Source organism: Nicotiana tomentosiformis, chromosome 11, assembly GCF_000390325.3.
Source record: "Nicotiana tomentosiformis chromosome 11, ASM39032v3, whole genome shotgun sequence".
Classification (NCBI taxonomy): domain Eukaryota; kingdom Viridiplantae; phylum Streptophyta; class Magnoliopsida; order Solanales; family Solanaceae; genus Nicotiana; species Nicotiana tomentosiformis.
In genome coordinates, this window is record NC_090822.1 from 52,677,203 (window position 1) to 52,702,073 (window position 24,871).

Sequence of the window (24,871 nt, forward strand, 5' to 3'; positions counted from 1 at the left end):
AAAATTTAAAAATCAATTCTTTCCCTTTTTATTCGTTCAAATAACATCATCATTCATGTCGATAAGTACCATCACATAAGGCATTTCACACATAAGTGAAGGAGCTTGGAAAATCATAATTACGTTCTCAAATAGCATGATGACATGGTAACCATCTAAAACAATTAGGGAACATGAATCTTTCCATCCAACACACTTAGGCAAACAATTCTAGTATGATCAAGTTAGAACTTACACCCATTATGCGGACGCCGGGAGTTCGATTCTAGGAAGAAGAGAGTTAGACATACATACCTCAATTTCGCTTCTTTGGACTCTACAATTATCCGAAACACTTAGCAACCTCAATCTATCTTAGCAATATACAAATTGAACCTAGAATTAGGAAAACGTTCATGGTTCTAACTCACTTTCTTTCCCCACACTCTTTATCACACATGCATGCAAGATAAACCACCCTCATACTCATGAAGTATCACCCTAGTACCCCATTATAGCTATGTTTGAAATTTAGAGCTGTGGTGATGAAGCCTTACCTTTTAGGGTGAAGAATTTTGGTGCTCTACTTGAATATTTCCAAGGCTTTGAGTGATGATTGAAGATCAATTTGATGAAAACTTAGGCCTTGCCTCTTGAACCCTCTCTCTCTCACTCTAGAAGTATCAGAAAATGAGCTCAAAATAGACCTAAGGGGTGTTTTAACGGAATGCGCATCGGATTTTAAATTAAAAAAATAGTGTCCCAACCCAGGTTTGCGGTCGCATATGCGACCGCATAATGGTTATGCGGTCCGAAAAGTGACCGCCGAAATGGCCCTCTGGGGCCTAAATTTTTGGCTCAGGTATGCGACCAGTATGCGGTCCGCATACTTGTTCTGCGGTCGCATAATGCACCGCAGAACTTCCTCCGCAGAAACCTAAGAGGAAATATGCGACCGATATGCGGTCCACATATCGATTATGCGGTCACATAATCAACCGTAAAACTGACCTCAAATTGGCCAAACTTACTGCTTGACTCTGCGGCAATTATGCGATCCGCAGAGTGATTGTGCGGCCGCATAATGGGCCACAGAAATGCGTTCTTCTGCGAAATATTTTCCTCTCAATCCGTAAGGTACTGTTCAATCCAAAAAGTCTGAACCGTGGCGAGCTTGCAAGCCACGAAGAATTTCTACTATAGTAATGCAGGAATCTATCTTGGCACCACGAAACCTCGAGTATTTTGGTTAAAATTTTTACGTGTCCTTACATACAAACTTGGGACTAAGTGTTCCAATTTACTACAAAACCTTCCCAAAACAAAACCAACCATCTTGGCATGTCATATATCCACAAGTACACATAAGTAAAGCATAAAATAGGGGAAAAATGGCTAAAGTACTTAAAACAACTTGCCGGGTACTTACACTTGCACATGTAGTCGGTTTTCATTTTCGAGAAGTTCGCAGTTGATTTGGAAGAATAATTCTCATTTGAAATATTTAAGTTGGAAGAGCTAACCAAGGTTTGACTTTTGAGTAAACAGCCTCTGAATCATGATTTGAACGTTCCTATAGTATCTTAAGGTTATTTAGGTTTTGGGCGCATTTTCGAGTTCAGTGTCGGATAGTCCGAGAGCGATTCAACACTTATTGTCGGATGTTTGCATTTTTGAAGATTTTTGAATTTTCTAAGGTTGACTTGTAGTAGAATTCGGTGCTATCAGACTACATGTGGTGCTTTTGGACCATAGATAGGTTCATTTAGTTGATTGTGACTTGTGTGTGAAATTTGGTCGTGAACTGAATATTTAAGACTGATTGAGATACTTCAGTTGCATACTAGATAAGTTTAAGAAAATGAGTTGACCACTATCATATAATGATGATTTTGGACTTGTTTGCAAGTTTTGGTTCAATTCTGATGAGTTTCGATTGAGTTTGGATTGTGTCGCTCTCTAATTTTATGTTTCATCATCATTTATTTTGGCATAAAGGGTACCATATTGAGCAAAAATATTTTATTTGTGATTTGATTAAACCATTAGACCTGTATCGTAATTAAGGAACCATAGACATAAGAATCCTCGAATTCCGAGGTCGTAAGAGAGAGTTATGCCCATTTACTTTTTGGGAAAGATTGCTAGTTTCTGGTGCAAATATTTGTTCTTCGCGAACGCAAGGGAGGTCCCGCGAATGCGAAGAAGGAATTTTGGTTTGACCGGTCAACACAAAAAATTGCTCTTCGCGAACGCGATGAACATAATGTACCTAGATAGTGTTTTAAATAGGAAAACCAAGAAATTTAGTATTTTGAGCATATCTATAGTTGTAGAGCTCAGTTTGACTTAATTTACGTAGATGTAACGACTTGGCTAGTCATTTTGTATATTGTAGCCCTGTTCCCCTATTTATTGCTTACTCTATATTCACTTGTGGTTACGTGACTTGCCGGGGTAATTGGTTTGGTTCTGGGGATGTTTCGGAGTGAACTGGGATACTTAGTCCCAAGGTTGGAAGCTTAAGTTGAAAGAGTTAACAAGGCTTGAATTGTATTTAAATAACTCTGGAATGGAGTTTTTATGGTTTTGATAGCTTCTCATGGTGATTTTGGACTTAGGCGTATGTCCGGATTTGGATTTTGAGGTAGCCGAATTGGTTGAATTTTGTAAAAATTTGAAAGTTGAAGGTTTGGAAGGTTGAGATGTTTGACCGAGAGTTAACTTTGTGGATATCAGATTCAGATTTTGGTACGAAAATTGTAATAGGTTCGTTGTGTCATTTATGACTTGTGTGCAAAATTTGAGGTGAATCAGAGTTGGTTTGATATGATTCGACATTAGTTTTAGAAGTTGGAAGTTCATTTGTTCATTAGGCTTGAATCGAAATGCGATTTGTGGTTATACTAAGTTTGTATCATGTTTTGGGACTTGTTGGTATATTTGGATGAGGTCTTGGGTGCCTCGCGGATGATTCGCATAGTTATTGGATCATTTTGGGTCTTGGTGTAATGGCTGAAGCTTCAGGCTTCTGATGCTTTCTTACATGCGGTGGGTATGGCCGCAGATATTGATTTTGGGTCGCAGAAACAAAATGCGACTGGGTGAGCTTGCATCGCAGATGCAGAAGGACTCCGCAGAGGTGAAAGATCAGGAGTTTAAGTGGATTGCGTAGATGCTCGTTTTGACAGCAAAAGCAGACTTTTGGGCCGTAGAAGCGGGATCATTGGGCAGGTTCTTAAAAATTAGGGTTTGAGCTTTTTCTCTAATTTTGAATTTTGAAGTTCGGACTTAGACATTTTTGGAGAATTTTCCACCTAGATTGAAGAGGTAAGTGACTTTTCATCACTTTTGTCCATAAAATAATAAATACTCATTGATTATTACACCTAATTTTCATGAATCTAAGTTATCATTTGGGAATTTTTGGACTATATTATTGGAGAGTGAAATGTGAGGATTTAAGGATCGATTTGTGGTTGGAATTGAAGGACATTGGTATTGTAACGACCCGACCGGCCGTTTTGAGCATTTGTACTTCGTTCAGCTATTTTAAGTCTTGAGTAGCTTTATATGATGTATTATTACCTGTGTGAATCATCAGTTTTAGTTTTCAGGTGATTTGGAATTTGTTTGGAAGAATAAATTTCATGTTTGAAGCTTTATGTTGGAAGAGCTGACCAAGTTTGACTTTTGAGTATGTGACCTCAGATCGGAGTTTTGATTATTCCATTAGGTCCGGATGGTGATTTTTGGACTTGGGCGTATGCCCGGATTTGCAGTTGGACATTTCTAGAAGATTTTGGCACTAATTGGCGAAAGTTGGAAATTTGGAGGTTTGGAAAGTTTTCATAAGTTTGACTGGTTGTTGAATTTGATGATATCGGGTTCGGATTGTGGTTCGAGAATTGGAATAGCTTCGTTATGTCATTTGGGACTTGTGCATAAAATTTTAGTTCATTCCGGGTTGATTTGATATGGTTCGACATGAAGTTTGGAAGTTGAATGTTCAAAAGTTCATTAAGTATAGTTTGAGGTGTGATTCATCATTTTGATATTGTTATGTGTTATTTGATGACTCGAGTAGGTCCGAGTTATGTTATGTGACTTGTTGGCATGTTTGGATGGGATCCTGAGGGGGCTCAGGTATGTTTCAGATGGGTTTAGATTATTTTGGTCACGCTGGCAGTTCCGGTGTCTTGGTGAGTTCAGCTTCTGCGGGTGAATAAGCACGGATGCGAAAGCGCTTTTGCGGGATCTGGAGCACTTTTGCGAGGATGGACGTGAGCTGGGTGTATGCTTATGCGGGGGTGCATATGCTTCTGCGGAGTCGCAGTCGTAGATGGTGTCCTGTAGGTGCAATCATGGTTCTTTAAGCTGAAGTTGCAGGTGCAACATTTTAGCTCGCAAATACAAGGCCGCAGGTGTGGAATTTTGTCTACAAATGCAGAAGTTTTGGGCAGACTCATTATATATCGAAGTTTGGTTCTTTTTGGCATATTGTGAGTTGGAGACTTCAGATTTGGGCGATTTTAGAGGCGATTTTCACCAGATGGATTAGGGTAAGTGTTTTGTACTCGGTTTTGATTATGTTTCTTGAATCTATCTTCACTTTTGGCATTTGGATTATGAATTTCAAAGAGGAATTTGGGGATTTTGTCAAAAATTTCATAAAGTGAATTTTTGAGTTTTGAACGTCGATTCAGAGTCGGATTTGAATGAAACTGGTATGGTTGGACTCGTAATTGAATGTGTTGTTGTATTTTATAAGTTTTGTCGTGTTCCGAGGTGCGGGCCCATATTTGACTTTTTGGTTGACTTTGGGCTTTTGATTAAAGATTCGGTCTTTATCGGTTGGGTTTATTTCCTTTTGCATTATTTGATGTTCTTGAGTTGCTTTTGGCTAGTCTTGAGTCGTTCGGAGGATGATACACACAGGATGACATTTCTAGAGAATTGTTTGGTTTGCTCGCTATTGTTTTGGCTTGTTTGAGGTAAGAATCCTATCTTAACTTGGTTTAGGCACTAGTTGCCTGGATTATTTGTGATAGCTATGTGCTATAGGTGCACATATGTGTGGGGTTTGAACCCATATGCGAACACCTGTGTATTTATTCGTGCTCGGGGTAGTGCTTAGGCTATGATATGCCTAGAGTTCACTGTTAAGAGTTAAGGTATAATGTTTCTCATATTTGTACCATTGTTGTGAACTATTTGAGCCATGTTTGAGGTTACGAAGAGGCTAATTCTAGGAATAAACTTGGTAATTGTTATTTCTATGATAAATTGCCAATTTGAGCTATGATAGCATACATTGCACATGCCTACACTTTAGCATGTAATTATACTAGTTGAGGAGCATGAAATCTGATATTTATCAATTGTATACATGTGTCTTGTATACTTGCTTCTGTGTGATATAATTTGGACTGGATGCCTGTGACCATGCCGGGTGGATTATGTTCAAATACATGCGACCACGCCAGGTGGATTGTGTTGTTATGATTGTGACCACACCGGGCGGATTGTGTGAAATATGTTTGTGACCACGCCGAGTGGATTGTGTTGTTATGCCTGTGACCATGCCAGGAGGATTATGATATTTTGCCTGTGACCATGCCATGCGGATTGTGATACTAGTACGTGAGTTATCCGTGCGGATTGATATTATTAACACGTGAGTTGTCTGCACAACATATGAGTTCTCCGTGTGGATATAGATATTGATATTTTAGCACATGAGATGTCTGTGCAGCATGTGAGTTGTTCGTGCCATTGATATTATTACCACGTGATTTGTCCATGCAGCACGTGAGTTGTCCATGTAGCGTATGGATACAGATCCATCCCCCTAGGGTCAACCTCTTATGTTTCTCTCTTGATGGTGTACACGTGGATTGTGAGAAACCGACGAGATCTGGTTGATGTGATCTTTGGGAGAGCTGGTTAGTGTTATTGGATTGAGTTGCGTGCCGCAACAGACTGATATTTGGTTATTGCATTTCATCTTTACTTACAATTTCCTTAACTGTTTACCCGATTTACTTGCATATCTTCCGTATATGCTAGATTGTTGACTGAGTAAACACTTTAAAACAATGAATTGTGAGAATCAAAGTTGTTTTACCTGAGATTTTCCTGATTTGATCATATATCTATTCTATACTTGTTGAAATTATGAACTACACAAGTGTTAGAGAGTATCATCTCTAGAAGGGCTAAAATTTTAACCTTGTGTCAGGACTTACGGGCCAAGGAACAGTCTTAGGTAGACAGTTTCTATGGGGCGTATGTCACACCCCAAAACCGAGGGGCGCGACTGGCGCTCAACCGAGTGAACCTGAATGATCAAGCATGTTAGATTTCATTCTACCCAAACTCATCCATGAATAGAGATAATACATATTATCATTAATTGGACGAAAATGTGTTCATGTCTGCAATACCAATTCATCTCCAATAGTTTCATCATTTTTAAAGTCTCTAATGGACAAGTAATACATCCACAACATAACATAGTTTGTCTTTCCCCAGCACCAATACACAACACACACTATGTCTATGGAGACACTATAGATAAAGAATAGTACAATGATAATGCCGGCAACAAGGCCCCGACTATACTTTAAACCGAATACACAAAGTACAAAAGATACATGACCCCAGGATGAAGTGGGGCTCACCAAGTCAGCTGGGAAGGAAGTACACTGCTATCACTGATCAATATCTCTTGCTGTGGAACCACCTGCATCCATTGAAAGATGCAGCGCCCACGGTAAAAGGGACGTTAGTACCGTCGAATAGCACTAGTATGTATAACTAAACATCCTCTCAATAGAATGACAATAAAATCCAAACAAGATTATCATAATATCAATGAAAGCCTTAATCAACATCAAACCTCAATTTAGGATCAAGACAGTGTTCAAATTAATTTCCATATCTCACATTGGGAGATTTTTAGTATCGATATACCATTGTCCACAATACCAGTACCATTATTCACCATACCAATACCACTATTAACAATTCCATTATTCACAAAACTAGTACCATTATTCACCATACCAATACCACTATTCACAATACCATTATTCACAAATCCGGTACCACCATACTCTTAGCACGGAGTCCGACCACGATCCGATCGGCTAGACTATCTCTGTAGAGATATCAACAACAATTTCTCTCAATATCAATACCACCGTCTTTAACACGGAGTCCGATCATGACCCGAACGGCTAGGCTATCCATTAGGGACATCGACCACAATCACAATTTCAATTACAATTTCCAGCACAATCACCACCATGTGTGCGGCATGGTGTTCGATCATGACCCGACCGGCTAGGCTGTCTTATTTGAGACATCAACCTTTTTATATCAATCATCGCATTTCATATTACTTTCACATATTTTCCTTTCATTGGCACTAATGGCCATAATTATAAGATCATTCTTGGCATGTTGGCCATATTCAGTATTTCCTGCTCACCTTATCAATTTCAAATATCTTTATCATCATCAACAAGAAATACTTCTCAAATCAAGGTGTGTAGTACAGATGTGAGCAATTTAGAGTCTAAGGCACCTAGAGATATTTCATAAAATTTGGCATAATAGACTTCATTTGAACTTGACTTAAAGTAGAAACATTATTAATGCACAACCCGTATTTTAACACATCCTCAATTTGTAACATAACATGAATAAAGCATTTAGGATTATTGTAGAATATATATCTTTCAACCCAATATTACTCGGAATGACCAGTCTCATAATGAATCACTCGGGACTTACATAATTTACATAAATATCGTGGGATTCAATTCTAAGAGATGAGTATAGATAACATACCTCACTTGAGCTTCCTTACACTCTAAATGTTCCAGAATTCTTAGCAACTTCAATCTATTGTAGAAATATAATAAATTGAATCAAAATTAGGAAGATGATCATGGTTCGAGCTCATTTGAGCATTTTATCTAACATTAGGTGTGCACAGGGTTTCAAGGTCCTTTTATGGAGGATTCCATCATCCAACAACCAAATCTTTACCATGCTTAGTTCAACAATCTTCCTACACCTCTTGATATCACATGCATGTAAAATAATCAACTCTCACACCCAAAAATTATCTTACTAATTACTCATTTTTAGATGATTTCAAAATTAGGGTTTAGGTTGTAGAATCTTACCTCTAGGATGAAGACCTAGTGAGCTTGCTTTCCTAATCTTCCAAAACTTGAGCAAGAATTGAAGAACAATTATTGAAGAACACCTTCTCACTCTAGGGCACTCTCTCTCACTCAAAAATGTCAGATTATATCTCAAAAATGGCCCAAAACGTGTATTTAACGAAATAGGGTCGGGTTTTAAAAACCCAAAAATGGAGCTCCGGAACAAGGTATGCGATCGCATATGCGATCACATAACCGATATGCGGACCGCATAATTGGTTGCAAAATAGCCAAAAGAACTGTCTGTGTATACGGTCACTATACGATCTGCATAACTATTATGCGGTCGCATAATGCACCGCATAACAGTTATGCGGTCGCATAATGGATTGCATAGTTGCTTCCAACTGACCCAATTAACTGCCTCACTCTGCGGCCATTATGCGGTCCGCAGAGTGGTTCTGCGGTCGCATAATGGACCGCAGAAATGCACTTTTCCACCAACACTTTTCCTTTGCTTTCCGGTTCATTGTTCAACCCAAAAAGTTGGAGCCACGGCGAGCTTGCGAGCCGCAAAGAATTTCTATAATTCTCAAAAACGTAAGCCTAGTCCGGCACCATGAAACATTATTTTCTTTGCAAATTTTACCGGGCTTTACACTTAAGTACTTCAAAATTTTCCGAGGTGTTACATTCTCCCCCGCTTAGGATCATTTGTCCTCGAATGAGGGTAAAAGTCCGTCATTAGCATCTTATGGAACTCAGTTTGTTTCATACCACTTTCGCGCATCCCCAAATTTGACTAACTCCCAAAATTTTCAAAACTTTCGCTAGAGTTTCCCTTGTAACTATGCCTATCCACCTGTCCGAGAGACCAGAAACATATTCTAACAACACATACGTATTCCAACGACGTAACATAATACAAAACAACAACAAATGTGGTCTCATAAGCAATATATATCCAAAAAGAAACACCCTTAATGCCAATTGTTCACAACTTTAAATAAGGATACAAACAAATAAGGATACTTTTTCTTCATTTCTTCCTCGGCCTCCCAGGTAGCCTCTTCAACATGTTGGTTTCTCCATAACACTTTCACAGAGGCAATTTCTTTATTTCTCAATTTTCGGACTTGCCGATCAATAATAGAAACCATAATCTCTTCGTAAGTCTATTACTCATTTACCTCAATAGTCTCAACCGGAACAATGAGTGTCGGATCTCCAACTACTTTCTTCAACATATACATATGAAACACCGGGTGTACTAATGACATCTCAGGTGGTAGCTCAAGCTTGTACGCCACCTCGCCGATCCTCTGAGTGATTTTGTACGGTCCAACATACCTCGGACCCAATTTCCCTTTCTTACCAAATCGCATTACACCCTTCATTTGGAAAACTTTCAAGAATACCCAATCATCTTCTTTGAACTCCAAATCCCTACGACAAATATCCGAATAGGATTTCTGACGACTCTAAGCAGTCTTCAACTGCTCCTTAATGATTTTAACTTTTTCTATAGCCTGATGAATGAGGTCTGGCCCTATCAACTCTGCTTCCCCAATTTCGAACCACCCAATTGGAGATCTACATATCCTACCATATAAAGCCTTGAACAGTGCCATCTGAATGCTAGCATGATAGCTATTGTTGTATGCAAATTCTATAAATGGTAAATGATCATCCCAGCTACCTTTGAAGTTTATAACATAAGCGCGCAACATATCCTCAAGAGTCTGAATAGTCCGCTCTGCCTGCCCGTCAGTCTGTGGGTGAAAGGTTGTACTAAGATTCACCTGAGTACCCAAACCTTGCTGAAATATCTTCAAACAATTAGCAGTGAATTGTGCCCCCGATCAGAAATGATAGAAATTGGGGTGCTATGCAACCTGACTATTTCTTTGATATACAATTGAGCATACTGCTCCGCTATGTTGGTAGACTTAACATGTAAAAAGTGTGCTGATTTCGTGAGTCGATCCACAATCACCCAAATTGAGTCAAACTTGCGCGAAGTGCACAGTAATCCTACCACAAAGTCTCTCACTTCCACATTGGAATTTCTATGTTCTGTCATAACCCACCGGGCCTTTGGTGTTCGGCCTTCCCTTGCTCACAATTCGAACATCTGCGAAGGGAGGTTCGGACTTTTTGGATTGAATAGTGCCTGGTGATTTAAAGGAAAATGTTGGGCAGAAGTAGGCATTTCTGTGCCCCGTTCTGCGGCCGCAGAACCACTCTACGGACCGTAGATTGCCCGCGGAGTGAGGCAGTTTTATGGGGCTTTGTTGATGTCGTTTTCACGGCCAATTATGCGACCGCATAAGCATTTTGCGGGTCGCACTTTAAGCGCATAGTCATCCTTAGACTTTTGCGAAGGGAGGTTAAGAATTTTTGGATAGAACAGTGCCTAGAGAGTTGAAGGAAAATGTTGGGCAGAAGTAGGCATTTCTGCGGTCCGTTCTATGGCTACAGAACCACTCTGCGGACCGCAGAATGGACGCAGAGTGAGGCAGTTTTCTGGGGCTTTTTTAATGTCGATTTCACGGTCAATTATGCGACCACATAACTGTTTCGCAGACCGCACTTTGGTCACATAGTCAACCTTAGACTTTTGGGACTGAAGGTTCGAACTTTTTTGATTGAACAATGCCTGGGGAGTTGAAGGAGAATGTTGGGCAAAAGTAGGCATTTCTGTGGCCCATTCTGCGGCCGCAGAACCTCTCTGTGGACTGCAGAATGGTCACAGAGTGAGGTAGTTTTCTGGGGCATTTTTATTGTCGATTTCGCGGCTATTTCTGCGATCGCATAACCGTTTCGCGGGACGCACTTTGGTCGCATAGTCTTCCTTAGACTTTTGCGAAGGTAGGTTCGGACTTTTTGGAATGAATAGTGCCTGGTGATTTAAAGGAAAATGTTGGGAAGAAGTAGGCATTTCTATGCCCCGTTATACGGCCGCAGAACCACTCTACAGACCGCAGATTGGTCGCGGAGTGAGGCAGTATTCTGGGCCTTTTTTGATGTCGATTTTACAGCCAATTATGCGACCGCATAAGCATTTTGTAGGTCTCACTTTGGTCGCATTGTCATCCTTAGACTTTTGCGAATGGAGGTTTGGACTTTTTGGATTGAACAGTGCCTGGGGAGTTGAAGGAGAATGTTGGGTAAAAGTAGGCATTTCAGTAGCACGTTTTGCGGCCGTAGAACCTCTCTGCGGACCGCAGAATGGTCGCGGAGTGTGGAAGTTTTCTGGTGCGTTTTTGATGTCGATTTCGCGGCTATTTCTGCGATCGCATAACCGTTTCGCGGGCCGCTCTTTGGTCGCACAGTCATCCTTAGACTTTTGCGAAGGGAGTTTCGGACGTTTTGGATTGAATAGTGCCTGGTGATTTAAAGGAAAATGTTGGGCAGAAGTAGGCATTTCTGTGCCCCGTTCTGCGGCCGCAGAACCACTCTACGGACCGCAGATTGGTTGCGGAGTGAGGTAGTTTTCTGGGGCTTTTTTTATGTCGATTTCGCGGCCAATTATGCGACCGCATAAGCATTTTACGTGTCGCACTTTGGTCGCATAGTCATCCTTAGACTTTTGCAAAGGGAGGTTTGGACTTTTTGGATTGAACAGTACCTGGGGAGTTGAAGGAGAATATTGGGCAAAAGTAGGCATTTCTGTGGCCCTTTCTGCAGCCGTAGAACCTCTCTGTGGTCCGCAGAATGGTCGCAGAGTGAGGCAGTTTTCCGGGGCATTTTTGATGTCGATTTCGCGGCTATTTCTGCGATCGCATAACCGTTTTGCAGGCCACACTTTGGTCGCACAGTCATCCTTAGACTTTTGCAAAGGGAGGTTCGGACTTTTTGGATTGAATAGTGCCTGGTGATTTAAAGGAATATGTTGGGCAGAAGTAGGCATTTCTGTGCCCCGCTCTGCGGCCGCAGAACCTCTCTGTGGACCGTAGAGTGAGGCAGTTTTCTGGTGCATTTTGATGTCGATTTCATGGCTATTTTTGCAATCGCATAACCGTTTCGTGGGCCGCACTTTGGTCGCACAGTCATCCTTAGACTTTTGCGAAGAGAGGTTCGGACTTTTTGGATTGAATAGTGCCTGGTGATTTAAAGGAAAATGTTGGGCAGAAGTAGGCATTTCAGTGGCCCGTTTTGTGGCCGCAGAACCTCTCTGCGGACCGCAGAATGGTCGCAAAGTGAGGCAGTTTTCTGGGGCGTTTTTGATGTCGATTTCGCGGCTATATCTGCGATCGCATAACCGTTTTGTGGGCCGCACTTTGGTCGCATAGTCATCTTTAGACTTTTGCGAATGGAGGTTTGGACTTTTTGGATTGAACAGTGCCTGGGGAGTTGAAGGAGAATGTTGGGAAAAAAAAGGCATTTAAGTGGCCCGTTTTGCAGCCGCAGAACCTCTCTGCGGACCGCAGAATGGTCGCGGATTGAGGTAGTTTTCTGGTGCATTTTTGATGTCGATTTCGCGGCTATTTCTGCGATCGCATAACCGTTTCGCGGGCCGCACTTTGGTCGATCAGTCATCCTTAGACTTTTGCGAAGGGAGGTTCGGACTTTTTAGATTGAATAATGTCTGGTGATTTAAAGGAAAATGTTGGGCAGAAGTAGGCATTTCTGTGCCCCGTGCTGTGGCCGTAGAACCACTCTACGGACCGCAGATTGGTCGCGGAGTGAGGCAGTTTTCTGGGGCTTTTTTGTATTTCGATTTCGCGGCCAATTATGCGACCGCATAAGCATTTCGCGGGCCGCACTTTGGTCGCATAGTCATCCTTAGACTTTTGGGTAAAAGTAGGCATTTCCGTGGCCCGTTCTGCAGCCGCAGAACCTCTCTGTGGACCGCAGAATGGTCGCAGAGTGAGGCTATTTTCTGGGGCATTTTTGATGTCAATTTTGTGGCTATTTCTGCGATCGCATAACCGTTTTGCGGGCCGCACATTGGTCGCACAGTCATCCTTAGACTTTTGCGAAGGGAGGTTCGGATTTTTTTGGATTGAATAGTGCCTGGTGATTTATAGGAAAACGTTGGGCAGAAGTAGGCATTTCAGTGGCCCGTTTTGCGGCCGCAGAACCTATCTACGGACCGCAGAATGGTCGCAAAGTGAGGCAGTTTTCTATGATAGTAGGTATTGTTGACGACCAATTTTGACCCTCCTTTTTAAAATTAATTTACTTATACTTAATGATTAACAATAAATATGTTGAAGATATTTTCTAATCTATAATACCAATTTTTGTACAAATTAAGTAATTAATAATATTAATTAATAAGTTAAGGTTATATAATTATAAATATATTAGTCTTACTATTTTGGAGACTATTAAAATAACCTTTATATTCATTACATAGGTTTTATATTTAATATATATTTTCCTTATTATTTAGTAAATTAGCCTACTATTTGAAAATAATTCGAAATTAGTGTCATGAATTGGAAAATAAGATGTTTTAATATTTAATTAATTAATTACAGTAATTAGTAGTGTACTTGATGATAATAATTTTTATTACATTTTATTGACATTAATTAATCTTATTTAAATTACTTCTAAAATGGTTAAAGAATAAAATGGTTACGATTGCAATTGCATAATCAAAGGCGAAATGACTATTTCTTAAATTAAAACCAGCCCTAACCAAATCTGACCCATTCCAGGTCCACCTTCCATTCCACCTTGGCGATTCGGGCCATCTCTATTGAGTCAATGAATTTGTAGCACGTCACCTATCACTCTCACTCACAAGACAAACACAAACAATCTGGACCGTCGATCCAAACGATCGACGGTCCACATTTATTCCTATTTCCCTTTAATTTTTTGTCTCCCATAAGATATTATCCCAACCGTTGGATTACACATATCCAATGGTTGCCGTATTTCTTAAAACTATTGTAAGGACCTATAAAAAGTTTAACTAAAAACTCGGAGTTTCGTGGTGCCAAGATAGATTCTTGCGTTACTATAGTGAAATGGATATGTCTCACTACGGACTTAGAGGAAAATATTTCACAGAAGAAAGCGTTTCTGCGGCCCATTATGCGGCCGCACAATCACTCTGCGGACCGCATTATGGCCGCAGAGTGAAGCAGTAAGTTTGGCCAATTTTAGGCCAGTTTTGCGGTCGATTATGCGACCGCATATCGGTCGCATAATTCCTCTTGGGTTTCTACGGAGGGAGTTATGCGGTGCATTATGCGACCACAGAACCAGTATACGGACCGCATACTGGTCGCATACCTGAGTCGAAAGTTTAGGCCCCTGAGGGCCATTTATGCGGTCACTCTGCGGACCGCATAACTATTATGCGGTCGCATATGCGACCGCAGACGTATGTCGGGGCATCATTTTTCTTAATTTAAACCTCGACCCCCATTCCGTTAAAACACCCTTTTAGTCTATTTTGAAGCTCATTTTTGATATTTCTAGAGTGAGAGAGAAGATTCTAGTGGGAGGGCCTAATTATTCGTCAAATTGATCTTCAACCATCACTCAAAGCCTTGGAAATATTCAAGTAGAGCACCAAAATTCTTCACCCTAAAAGGTAAGACTTCATCACCTCAACTCTTAATTTCAAACATAGCTATAATGGGGTACTAGGGTGATACTTCATGGGTATGCGGGTTGTTTATCTTGCATGCACGTGTGATAAAGAGTGGGGAAAAAGTGAGCTAGAACCATGAACGTTTTCCTTATTCTGGGTTCAATTTGTATATTGCTAAAATATATTGTGGTTGATAAGGGTTCCGGATAATTGTAGAGTCTAAAGAAGCGCAATTGAGGTATGTATGGCTAACTCTCTTCCTAGAATCGAACTCCTGGTGTCCGAATGATGGGTGTAAGTTCTAACTTGATTATACTAGAATTGTTTGCCTTAGTGTGTTGGATTGAAAGATTCATGTTCCCTAATTATTTTAGATGGTTACCATGTCATCATGCTATTTGAGAACGTAATTATGTTGTTTCCAAGCTCCTTCCCTTATGTGTGCAATGCCTTATGTAATGATGCTATTTGTGCCATGCAACGAAATGTGGGAAAGAAATGTGAATTTAGTGAATAATTGAAAGAGGTTATGTCTCAAGTGAGATAGCTTAGCCGATCGGGCCGAGATCGGACGCCATGCTGTACACATAGTGGCATTTGTGTTGGAATTATTGATTTACATTGTCGATATGGATAAGTCTCACTTGAGGTGGCTTAGCCGGTCGGGCTGAGACCGGACTCCGTGTAAAAATACGGTGGCATTGTGGGTTGTGGCTTTGGCAATAAAGATTATTAATCTAAAAAGATAGAAAGATTGAATTGGAAACTATGTGACCCTTACTTGGTGTTTTCTTTGTATTTCTATGAAACTCTTATTGATTTTTATGAATGTCTTCTCTTTGTTTCACTATTCATTCTACTAAGATTGATGTTTGCCTTACATATTAGTACTATTCGATAGTACTAACGTCCCTTTTGTCGGGGGCGCTACATCTTTGAATGGATGTAGGTGGTTCCATCGCAGATAGTGCCGATCGCAGATAGGCGGTGTTCTCTTTCTCTCCCCAAAGTAGTCTTGAGGAGCCCTATTTCTCCCAGAGGTCATGTATTCCTTCTTTTGTATAAGTTTTCATATTTTGAGGTATAGCCGGGGCCTTGTTGCCGGCATTGCCATGTTGTTCTTTTGTACTCTTAGAGGCTCCATAGACGTTTATTTGGGTCATGTATGTATGTTGGGGTAGTCATTGGATCAAGTTGTATTTTGGAAACTCAACTATGGCATAATGTATATAATAAAAAATGGACTAGCAACGTTTATATATTTATATAACTAACCTCTCCCCTGTTTTACAAATGGTGATGTGATCCATTTTTTTGGATTATGAATGAGTCGGGTAGGAAAGGTTTAATAGGCTTGCTCGACGGGGTCCACTTTGTTGAGCGCCGGTCGCGCTCCCCGAGGTTGGGGCGTGACAAAGTTGGTATCAGAGCCTAAGTTTTTAAAGTGTCCTAGGATTTCTCGGAGCCGTGTCTAGTAGAGCCCTTCTTATCGGTGTATTATCGACCACATCTCTAATTAGGGGGCTACGTGGACATTTAAGAATGATACCCTTCATTGTTTTTCTATATCGTGCGATAGAGTAGAACGTGAGGTTGTTTTCCCCTAACTCATGCATTGTTCTAACTTTCAGTAAATGGCACCAAAGAAGAGAGCGAGAATTGGCCAAGAAGCCAATGCCACACCAGGAGTGGCTGTTGATCCCTTTTTTGATAATGCGGGTGAGGGTAATCCCCCTACTATTACATTGCCTGATTCGTCTACTCCAGAACAGACTACCCCAGTTCCTACACCCGCGGAGGGTGCCACAATCCCTCCCGTCGATATACCTGTTCCACCTCCAGCCCCAGCTCCAGGTCCCGGTATTTCTGATGGAGAGCTTAGGGGAACTATTCAGATGCTGACTCAGTTAGTAGCTTCTCAGGACCAGAGGTCAAATGTTGCACCCACCTTATTTAGCTCGCAAGAGGATTCTTCTGGTTCCAGGGTAAACAGGTTCCTTCAGTTAGACCCTCAAGTGTTCACAGGTACTGATACCGGGGCAGACCCTCAGGATTTCATTGATGAGATGCATGACTCTTCGAGTTATGTGTGCTACTGAAGTAGAGGGAGTAGAGTTGGCCTCTTATCATCTGAAAGGTGTGGCATATTCTTGGTTTGAGATGTGGGAAGATTCCCGTGAGGAGGGGAGCCCTCCTGCGAGATGGAGTGAGTTTGTGGATGCCTTCATAGACCATTTCTTGCCTGCCGAGACTAAGGCAAACCGTGCTGTGGAGTTTGAGACCCTTAAAGAGTTTAGTAGGAATGTGTGGGAGTATCACATGGAGTTCGTGTGCCTGTCAAAGTATGTTGTTCATATGATGCCTACTATGGAGGCAAGAGTGCGTCGATTTGTGCAGGGCCTTAGCCCTTTGGTTATTAACTAAGCTGCCACATCTGCTCCATATTCTGACATGAACTATGGAAGGATGGTGGCATTTGCCCAAGCTATAGAGGCTCTAAAGTTAAAGCTCAGGGTGGAACGGGAAAGTAGTAGTAGGGCCCGATTAGCGGGCAACCTTGGGGATTCATTCGGAGGTGGGAGATCAGCTTTTTGTGGAGGATCATCAGGGCCATCCCAGTCTTACGCTCAGTCTTCAGCTAGTGCCCCACCATTAGGGCATGGCCAGCTGTAGGGGAGTCGCTTTAGGCCCGGTCAGGGTAGCAGGGGGTCCCACCATCAGGGCTGATCAAGAGGGAGATTCCAGTAGCAATAGAGGGCCCCATGCCCTAAGTGTGGGAGGATACATTCGGGAGTCTGCTACTTGGACATGCCAGTATGTTAGGGATGCAGAATGAGAGGCCATATTCAGAGGGAGTGTCGGGCACCCTGTCAGGGTGTAGGCAGGGCCACAGCTCAGTCATCTAGTCCTACAACTTCCGCATCTTCAGCACACCCTCCAGCTCGAGGCTCGAGGCACCCGCAGGGTGTGGCACAGCTAGGGGTGGTGCACAGAGTTCGGGAGGACCTAGCCGATTCTACGCTATGAGTGGTCGACAGAGTGCAGAGGCTTCCCTAGATGTCGTCACAGGTATATTGACTGTTCAATATCATGATGTGTATGCCCTTATTGATCCTGGATCTTCTTTGTCCTATGTTACTCCTTATGTTGCTACGAGTTTCGGGATAGAACCGGAACATCTTCATGAGCCGTTCTCTGTATCTACTCTGATTGGCGAGACTATTATGGCCGCACAGATTTATAAGGATTGTGTTGTCACGGTGCGTGGTCGGGATTCCATGGCCGATCTTATTAAACTAGGGATGATTGATTTTGATGTAATAATGGGAATAGATTGGCTCTATTGATGTTTGGCCAAACTTGACTGTCGGACCAGAATTATGAGGCTTGAGTTTCCCAACGAGCCAACTATTGAGTGGGAGGGGAATAATTTTATGCCGAAAGGTACGTTTATTTCTTACCTTAAGGCCACAAAGATGATCAAGAAGGGGTATATTTATCATTTGGTCCGAGTGACGGACACCACTGCTGAGGTACCTACCCTTGAATCTGTACCAATTGTGAATGATTTCCCCGATGTCTTTCCGGATGAGCTCCCTGGAATACCTCCAGACAGGGAGATTGATTTTGGGATGGATATGATGCCAGGCACGCAGCCTATATCCATTCTACCTTATAGAATGGCGCCGGCAGAATTAAAAGAGCTTAAGGAACAACTGAGGGATTTGCTAGAGAAAGGTTTTATCTGACCGAGTGTGCCACCTTGGGGCGCACCGGTTCTCTTTGTTAGAAAGAAAGAAGGATCACTGGGGATGTGTATTGATTACCGTCAACTCAACAAAGTCACAATCAAAAACAAATACCCATTGCCTGGAATAGATGATTTGTTTTACCAATTACAAGGTGCTAAGTTCTTCTCTAAAATTGATTTGCGGTCCGGGTACCATCAATTGAAGGTAAGGGAACAGGATATTCTGAAAACAGCTTTCAGAACCCGGTATGGGCACTTTGAATTTTTGGTAATGTCTTTCGGGCTAACAAATGCCCCGGCATCTTTCATGGATCTTATGAATCGAGTTTTCAGGCCGTTTCTTGACTTTTTTGTGATAGTATTCATTGACGACATCCTTGTATATTCATGATGTCGAGAGGATCATGCCGACCACCTCAGGGCAGTTTTGCAGATTCTTCATCACCACCACTTGTATGCAAAGTTCTCAAAATGTGAATTTTGGCTTGAATCTATTACATTCTTGGGTCATGTCGTCTCCTGAGAAGGAATTAAGGTTGATCCTCAAAAGATTGCGGCGGTGAAGGATTGGCCTAGACCTACTACTCCAATAGAGATTCGCAGTTCTTGGGTTTGGCTGGGTATTATAGGAGGTTCGTGGAGGGGTTCTCCACTCTTTCCTCTCCATTTACTAAATTGACGCAGAAGGCGGTTAAGTTCCAGTGGTCCAATGCTTATGAAAGGAGCTTTCAGGAATTGAAATCAAGATTGACTTCGGCGCCGGTATTGACCCTGCCAGAGGGTACTGAAGGGTTTTTGGTGTATTGCGATGCTTCAAGGATCAATCTTGGGTGTGTATTAATGCAACATGGTAAGGTTATAACATATGCTTCAAGGCAACTTAAGAATCATGAAAAGAACTATCCAACTAATGACTTAGAGCTTGCGGCGGTGGTTTTTGCATTAAACATTTGGCGTCATTATTTGTATGGAGTCCATGTAGATGTATTCACGGACCACAAAAGTCTCCAATACATTTTCAAGCAGAAGGAATTGAACTTGAAGCAGAGAAGGTGGCTTGAGTTGCTCAAAGATTATGACATAGACATTTTGTATCATCCGGGGAAGGCTAATGTGGTGGCGGATGCTCTTAGTTGGAAATCTATGGGTAGTTTGGCTCACTTGGAGGCATGTCAAAGGCCCTTGGCCCGGGTGGTTCACCAGTTGGCCGGTTTGGGAGTTCGTCTTACTGACTCTAGTGAAGGGGGAGTGACTGTGCGGAATAGGGCGAAATCACCGCTTGTGACGGAGGTCAAGGAGAAATAATACAGTGATCCAGTGTTGGTGCAACTGAAGGAAGGGATTCATAAACATAAGACTACAGCGTTTTCTCTTGGCATGGATGATGGTACATTACGGTACCAAGGACGACTATGTGTTTCAAACGTAGATGGTCTTCGGGAAAGAATCATGGCAGAAGCGCATACTTCTAGATATTCCGTGCACCCAGGCTCTACAAAAATGTATCATGATCTCAAAGAAATTTACTGGTGGAATGACATGAAGCGAGGTGTATCGGACTTTGTGGCAAAATATTCAAACTATCAACAAGTGAAGGCCGAGCATCAAAGGACTGGTGGGTTAGCTCAGAGTATAGAAATTCCAATGTGAAAATGGGAAAGGATCAATATGGATTTTGTGGTAGGGTTACCGCGCACTCTGCGTAAGTTTGATTCAATTTGGGTGATCGTGGATCTACTCACAAAATCAGCTCACTTTTTGCTGGTTAAATCCACCAACAATGCGGAACAATATGCTCAATTGTATATCAAGGAAATAGTCAGGCTTCATGGAACTCCAGTTTCCATCATTTCCGATCGAGGGGCCTAATTCACAGCTAATTTCTTGAAGAAGTTTCAGCAAGGTTTGGGTACGTAGGTAAATCTTAGCACGGCTTTCCATCCACAGACTGACGGGCAAGCATAGCAGACTATTCAGATGCTTGAGAACATGTTGCGTGCGTGTGTTCTTGACTTCAAGGTTAGCTGGGATGATCATTTTCCGCTCATAGAATTTGCTTATAACAACAATTTCCATGCCAGTATTCAGATGGCGCCGTTTGAGGCCTTGTATGGTAGAAGATGTAGATCGCCGATTGGGTGGTTCGAGGCTGGAGAAGCTGAACTAATAGGACCAGACCTTGTGCATCAGGCTATGGAAAAGGTTAAGATCATAAAAGACCGGTGGAAACTACTCGGAGTCATCAAAAATCCTACTCGGATGTTTGTCGCAGAGACTTAGAGTTCAAAGAAGATGATTGGGTGTTCTTGAAGGTATCTCCCATGAAGGGGATCATGCGGTTTGAAAAGAAAAGGAAATTAAGTCCAAGGTATGTCGGGCCATATAAAATCATTCAAAGGATAGTTCAGGTGGCGTACAAGCTTGAACTACCACCTGAGATGTCGTTAGTACACCCGGTATTCTCTGTGTCCATGTTGAAGAAGGTAGTTGGAGATCCGTCCACTATTGTGTCGGTTGAGACCATCGTGGTTATTGAAGAATTGTTATATGTAGATTTTTTGATTGCTATTCTTGATAGGCAGGTCCGAAAGTTGCGAAACAAAGAAATTGCATCCGTGAAGGTGTTATGGCGAAACCAACAAGTCGAAGAAGCTACTTGGGAAGCCGAAAATGAAATGAAAGAAAAGTACCCTCAATTGTTTGAATAGCCATGTAATAGTTCTATGAGGTTGTTTCCCCTAAAGTTTGTATCACTTGTTCGGCTAATATAAAGACACTCCTTTCTAGCTATATGTCCCCCATGAGGATTCGATTGGTGTTATTTTGCATTTTGTTGTGTCATTTAATTCTATATATGTTGCTAAGGTGTGCTTCGGGGCTCTCCGACAGGTGGATAGGCCTAAATACAATGGAAACTCTGGCGAAAGTTTAAGAAAATTAGGAAGTTAGGAAAATTTGGGGCTAATGGTATGCGGCATAACTGAAGCTGTATTAAGTGAACCTTGTTCCTCCTCCGAGGACGAATGATCTTAAGTGAGGGAGGATGTAAGAACCCGTAAAAAGTTTAACCAAAAACTCGGGGTTTTGTGGTGCCAAGATAGATTCCTGCATTGCTATAGTAAAAATTCTTCTCGGTGAGTTTGCTCACCGCGGTTTGGACTTTTTAGACTGAACAGTACCCTACGGACTTAGAGGAAAATGTTTTACAAAAGAAAGAGTTTCTGCGTCCCATTATGCGGCCGCATAAGCACTTTGCGGACCGCATAATGGCCGCAGAGTTAAGCAGTAAGTTTGGCCAATTTGAGGTCAGTTTTGCGGTCGATTATGCGACCGCATAATCGATATGCGAACCACATATCGGTCGCATAATTCCTCTTGGGTTTCTGCAGAGGGAGTTCTGCGGTGCATTATGCTATCGCAGAACTAGTATACGGACCGCATACTGGTCGCATACCTGAGCCGAAAAGTTAGGCCCCTGAGGGCCATTTCTGCGGTCACTTTGTGGACCACATAACCATTATACGGTTGCATATGCGACCGCAAACTTATGTCGGCGCACCATTTTTCTTAATTTAAAACCCGACCCCCAATCTGTTAAAACACCTCTTTAGTCTATTTGAAGCTTATTTATGATATTTCTAGAGCGAGAAGATTCTAGAGGGAGGGCCTAATTTTTCATCAAATTGATCTTCAACCATCTCTCAATCCCTTGGAAATATTAAAGTAGAGCACCAAAATTCTTCACCCTAAAAGGTAAAACTTCATCATCCCAGCCCTTAATTTCAAACATAGCTATAATGGGGTACTAGGGTGATACTTCATGTGTATGAGGGTGGTTTATCTTGCATGCATGTGTGATAAAGAGTGTGGGGAAAAAGTGAGCTAGAACCATGAATGTTTTCCTAATTCTGTGTTCAATTTGTATATTGCTAAAATAGATTGTGGTTGCTAAGGGTTCCGGATAATTGTAGAGTCTAAAGAAGCGCAATTGAGGTATGTATGGCTAACTCTCATCTTCCTAGAATCGAACTCATGGTGCCCAAATGATTGGTGTAAGTTGTAACATGATCATACTAGAATTGTTTGCCTTAGTGTGTTGGATTGAAAGATTCATGTTCCCTAATTGTTTTAGATGGTTACCATGTCATGATGCAATTTGAGAACATAATTATGTTGTTTCCAAGCTCCTTCCCTTATTTGTGCAAAGACTTATGTGATGATGTTATTTGAACGGATAAAAAGGGAAAAGACTTAAATTGTAAAAAGTTCCCAATTGCCAAGAACTACTTAATAAATGAGGCTATTTGTGCCATGTAATGAAATATGGGAAAGAAATGTGAATTTAGTGAACAATTGAAAGAGGTTATGTCTCAAGTGAGATGGCTTAGCCGATCGGGCACCATGCTGTACACATGGTGGCATTCGTTTTGGAATTATTGATTTACATTGTGGATATAGATATGTCTCACTTGAGGTGGCTTAGCCGGTCGGGCCAAAACCGGACTCCGTGTAAAAACACAATGCAATTGTGGGTTGTGGCTTTGCCACTAAAGATTATTAATCTAAAAAGATGGAAAGATTGAATTGGAAACTATGTGACCCTTACGTGGTGTTTTCTTTGTATTTCTATGAAACTCTTATTGATTTTTATGACTGCCTTCTCTTTGTTTCACTGTTTATTCCACTAAGATTGGTGTTTGCCTTACATACTAGTACTATTCGACAGTACTAACGTCCCTTTTGCCGGGGGCGCTACATCTTTGAATGGATATAGGTGGTTCCATCGCAGATAGTGCCGATCGCTGATAGGTGGTGTTCTCTTTCTCTCCCCACAGCAGTCTTGGTGAGCCCCATTTCTCCCAGGGGTCATGTAGTCCTTTTGTATAAGTTTTCATATTTTGAGGTATAGCCTGGGCCTTGTTGCCGGCATTGTCATGTTGCTCTTTTGTACTCTTAGAGGCTCAGTAGACGTTTATGTGGGTCATGTATGTATGTTGGGGTGGTCGTTGGATCCAGTTGTATTTTGGAAACTCGACTATGGTATAATGTATATAATAAAAAATGGACTAGCAACATTTATATATTTATATAACTGACCTCTCCTCTGTTTTACAAATGGTGATGCGATCCTTTTTTTTTGGATTATGAATGAGTCGGGTAGGAAAGGTTTAATAGGCTTGCTCGACCGGGTGCACTCGGTTGAGCACCGGTCGCGCTCCCCAAGGTTGGCGGGTGACAAATATTTTCTTTAAACTCTTAAGACCTAATATATCAGGGCCGTTGATCAAATGATCCAATAGCCCATATCTCGTCTCTCAGTTTAAACCCACAAGACCAACCCAATTACCCCTAACCCTAATCGTTCCTCTCTTTGAATCGCCGTCCCCGTTTCCCCTTTTGCTCTCTATTCTCTCATCTTCCTGCCCTCCATAAACCATATGACCTGGCAAAAAAACGTGCAGGGTCAACAAATCATACAAGAATTTATCCCTTTTGCCTCCTGAAGTCGCGAATTCAACCGATCTGTTTCTTTTTTTGCCGATACAATTCAAACCCTAGACCTAAATGGTACAACTGAAACTCAATTGTTCTCCTCTCATCCTTCAAATCGGAGAAATGCATGAAGATTTCATCAGACTTCATCATTGTTATTCGATGTCAATGCATTGACCTCTGGACATTGAAGCTTTGACCGATGGATTCTCGCTCATCAGTGGTCGATTCACTCCACCCTCGTGCGCAGGTAAAACTCTCACTGATTTTTCCTTTTGTCTTCTCTGATTTCACTCTATTTTGCTACTCATCGTCATATTCCACTCACCGCGTTTGAATCTTTTGAAACCCTAAGGCATTAAATGCCACTATAAATAGGAACTTTAATGTTCTCACCTAATAGACCTAACACAACGAACGCTAATAATTACTTCAATCAAAATCTTTAGGTTCTTTATTGATATCTGGTTTTCTCTTCTCTTCTCCGGTCCTGAGTTCGTCAATTATTCGAGGTTTGAATCTTTGATTCCTAAACGTCTAAGAAAATCCTTGTTTGGTTTGCTACTCAAAGGAAGGTCAGTGAGCCTTGACCCTTCCTCTCTTTTAATTACTTTGTTATCTTCTGTTAATTAGCTTTGCTTATGATACGTTGTCATTGGTTTATTTCTGCTCAATATGTGTTGTTATTAGCTTATGATCGATTTCCATGATTTGGGTTGTATGTTTCTTTAATAATCTGAAAGTAAATCAATACTAATCAACCATTTTTTGTAATCTTGATGAATATGTGCTACTGAATAATCTATGTGTGGTTAATAAAGAGCCTTTAGTGATTCTGCACACTTGTTTTGACCTTATACTTCTATGATGATTTTTGTTGTGACTCTTGTGTTTGTTCTACTGATCATT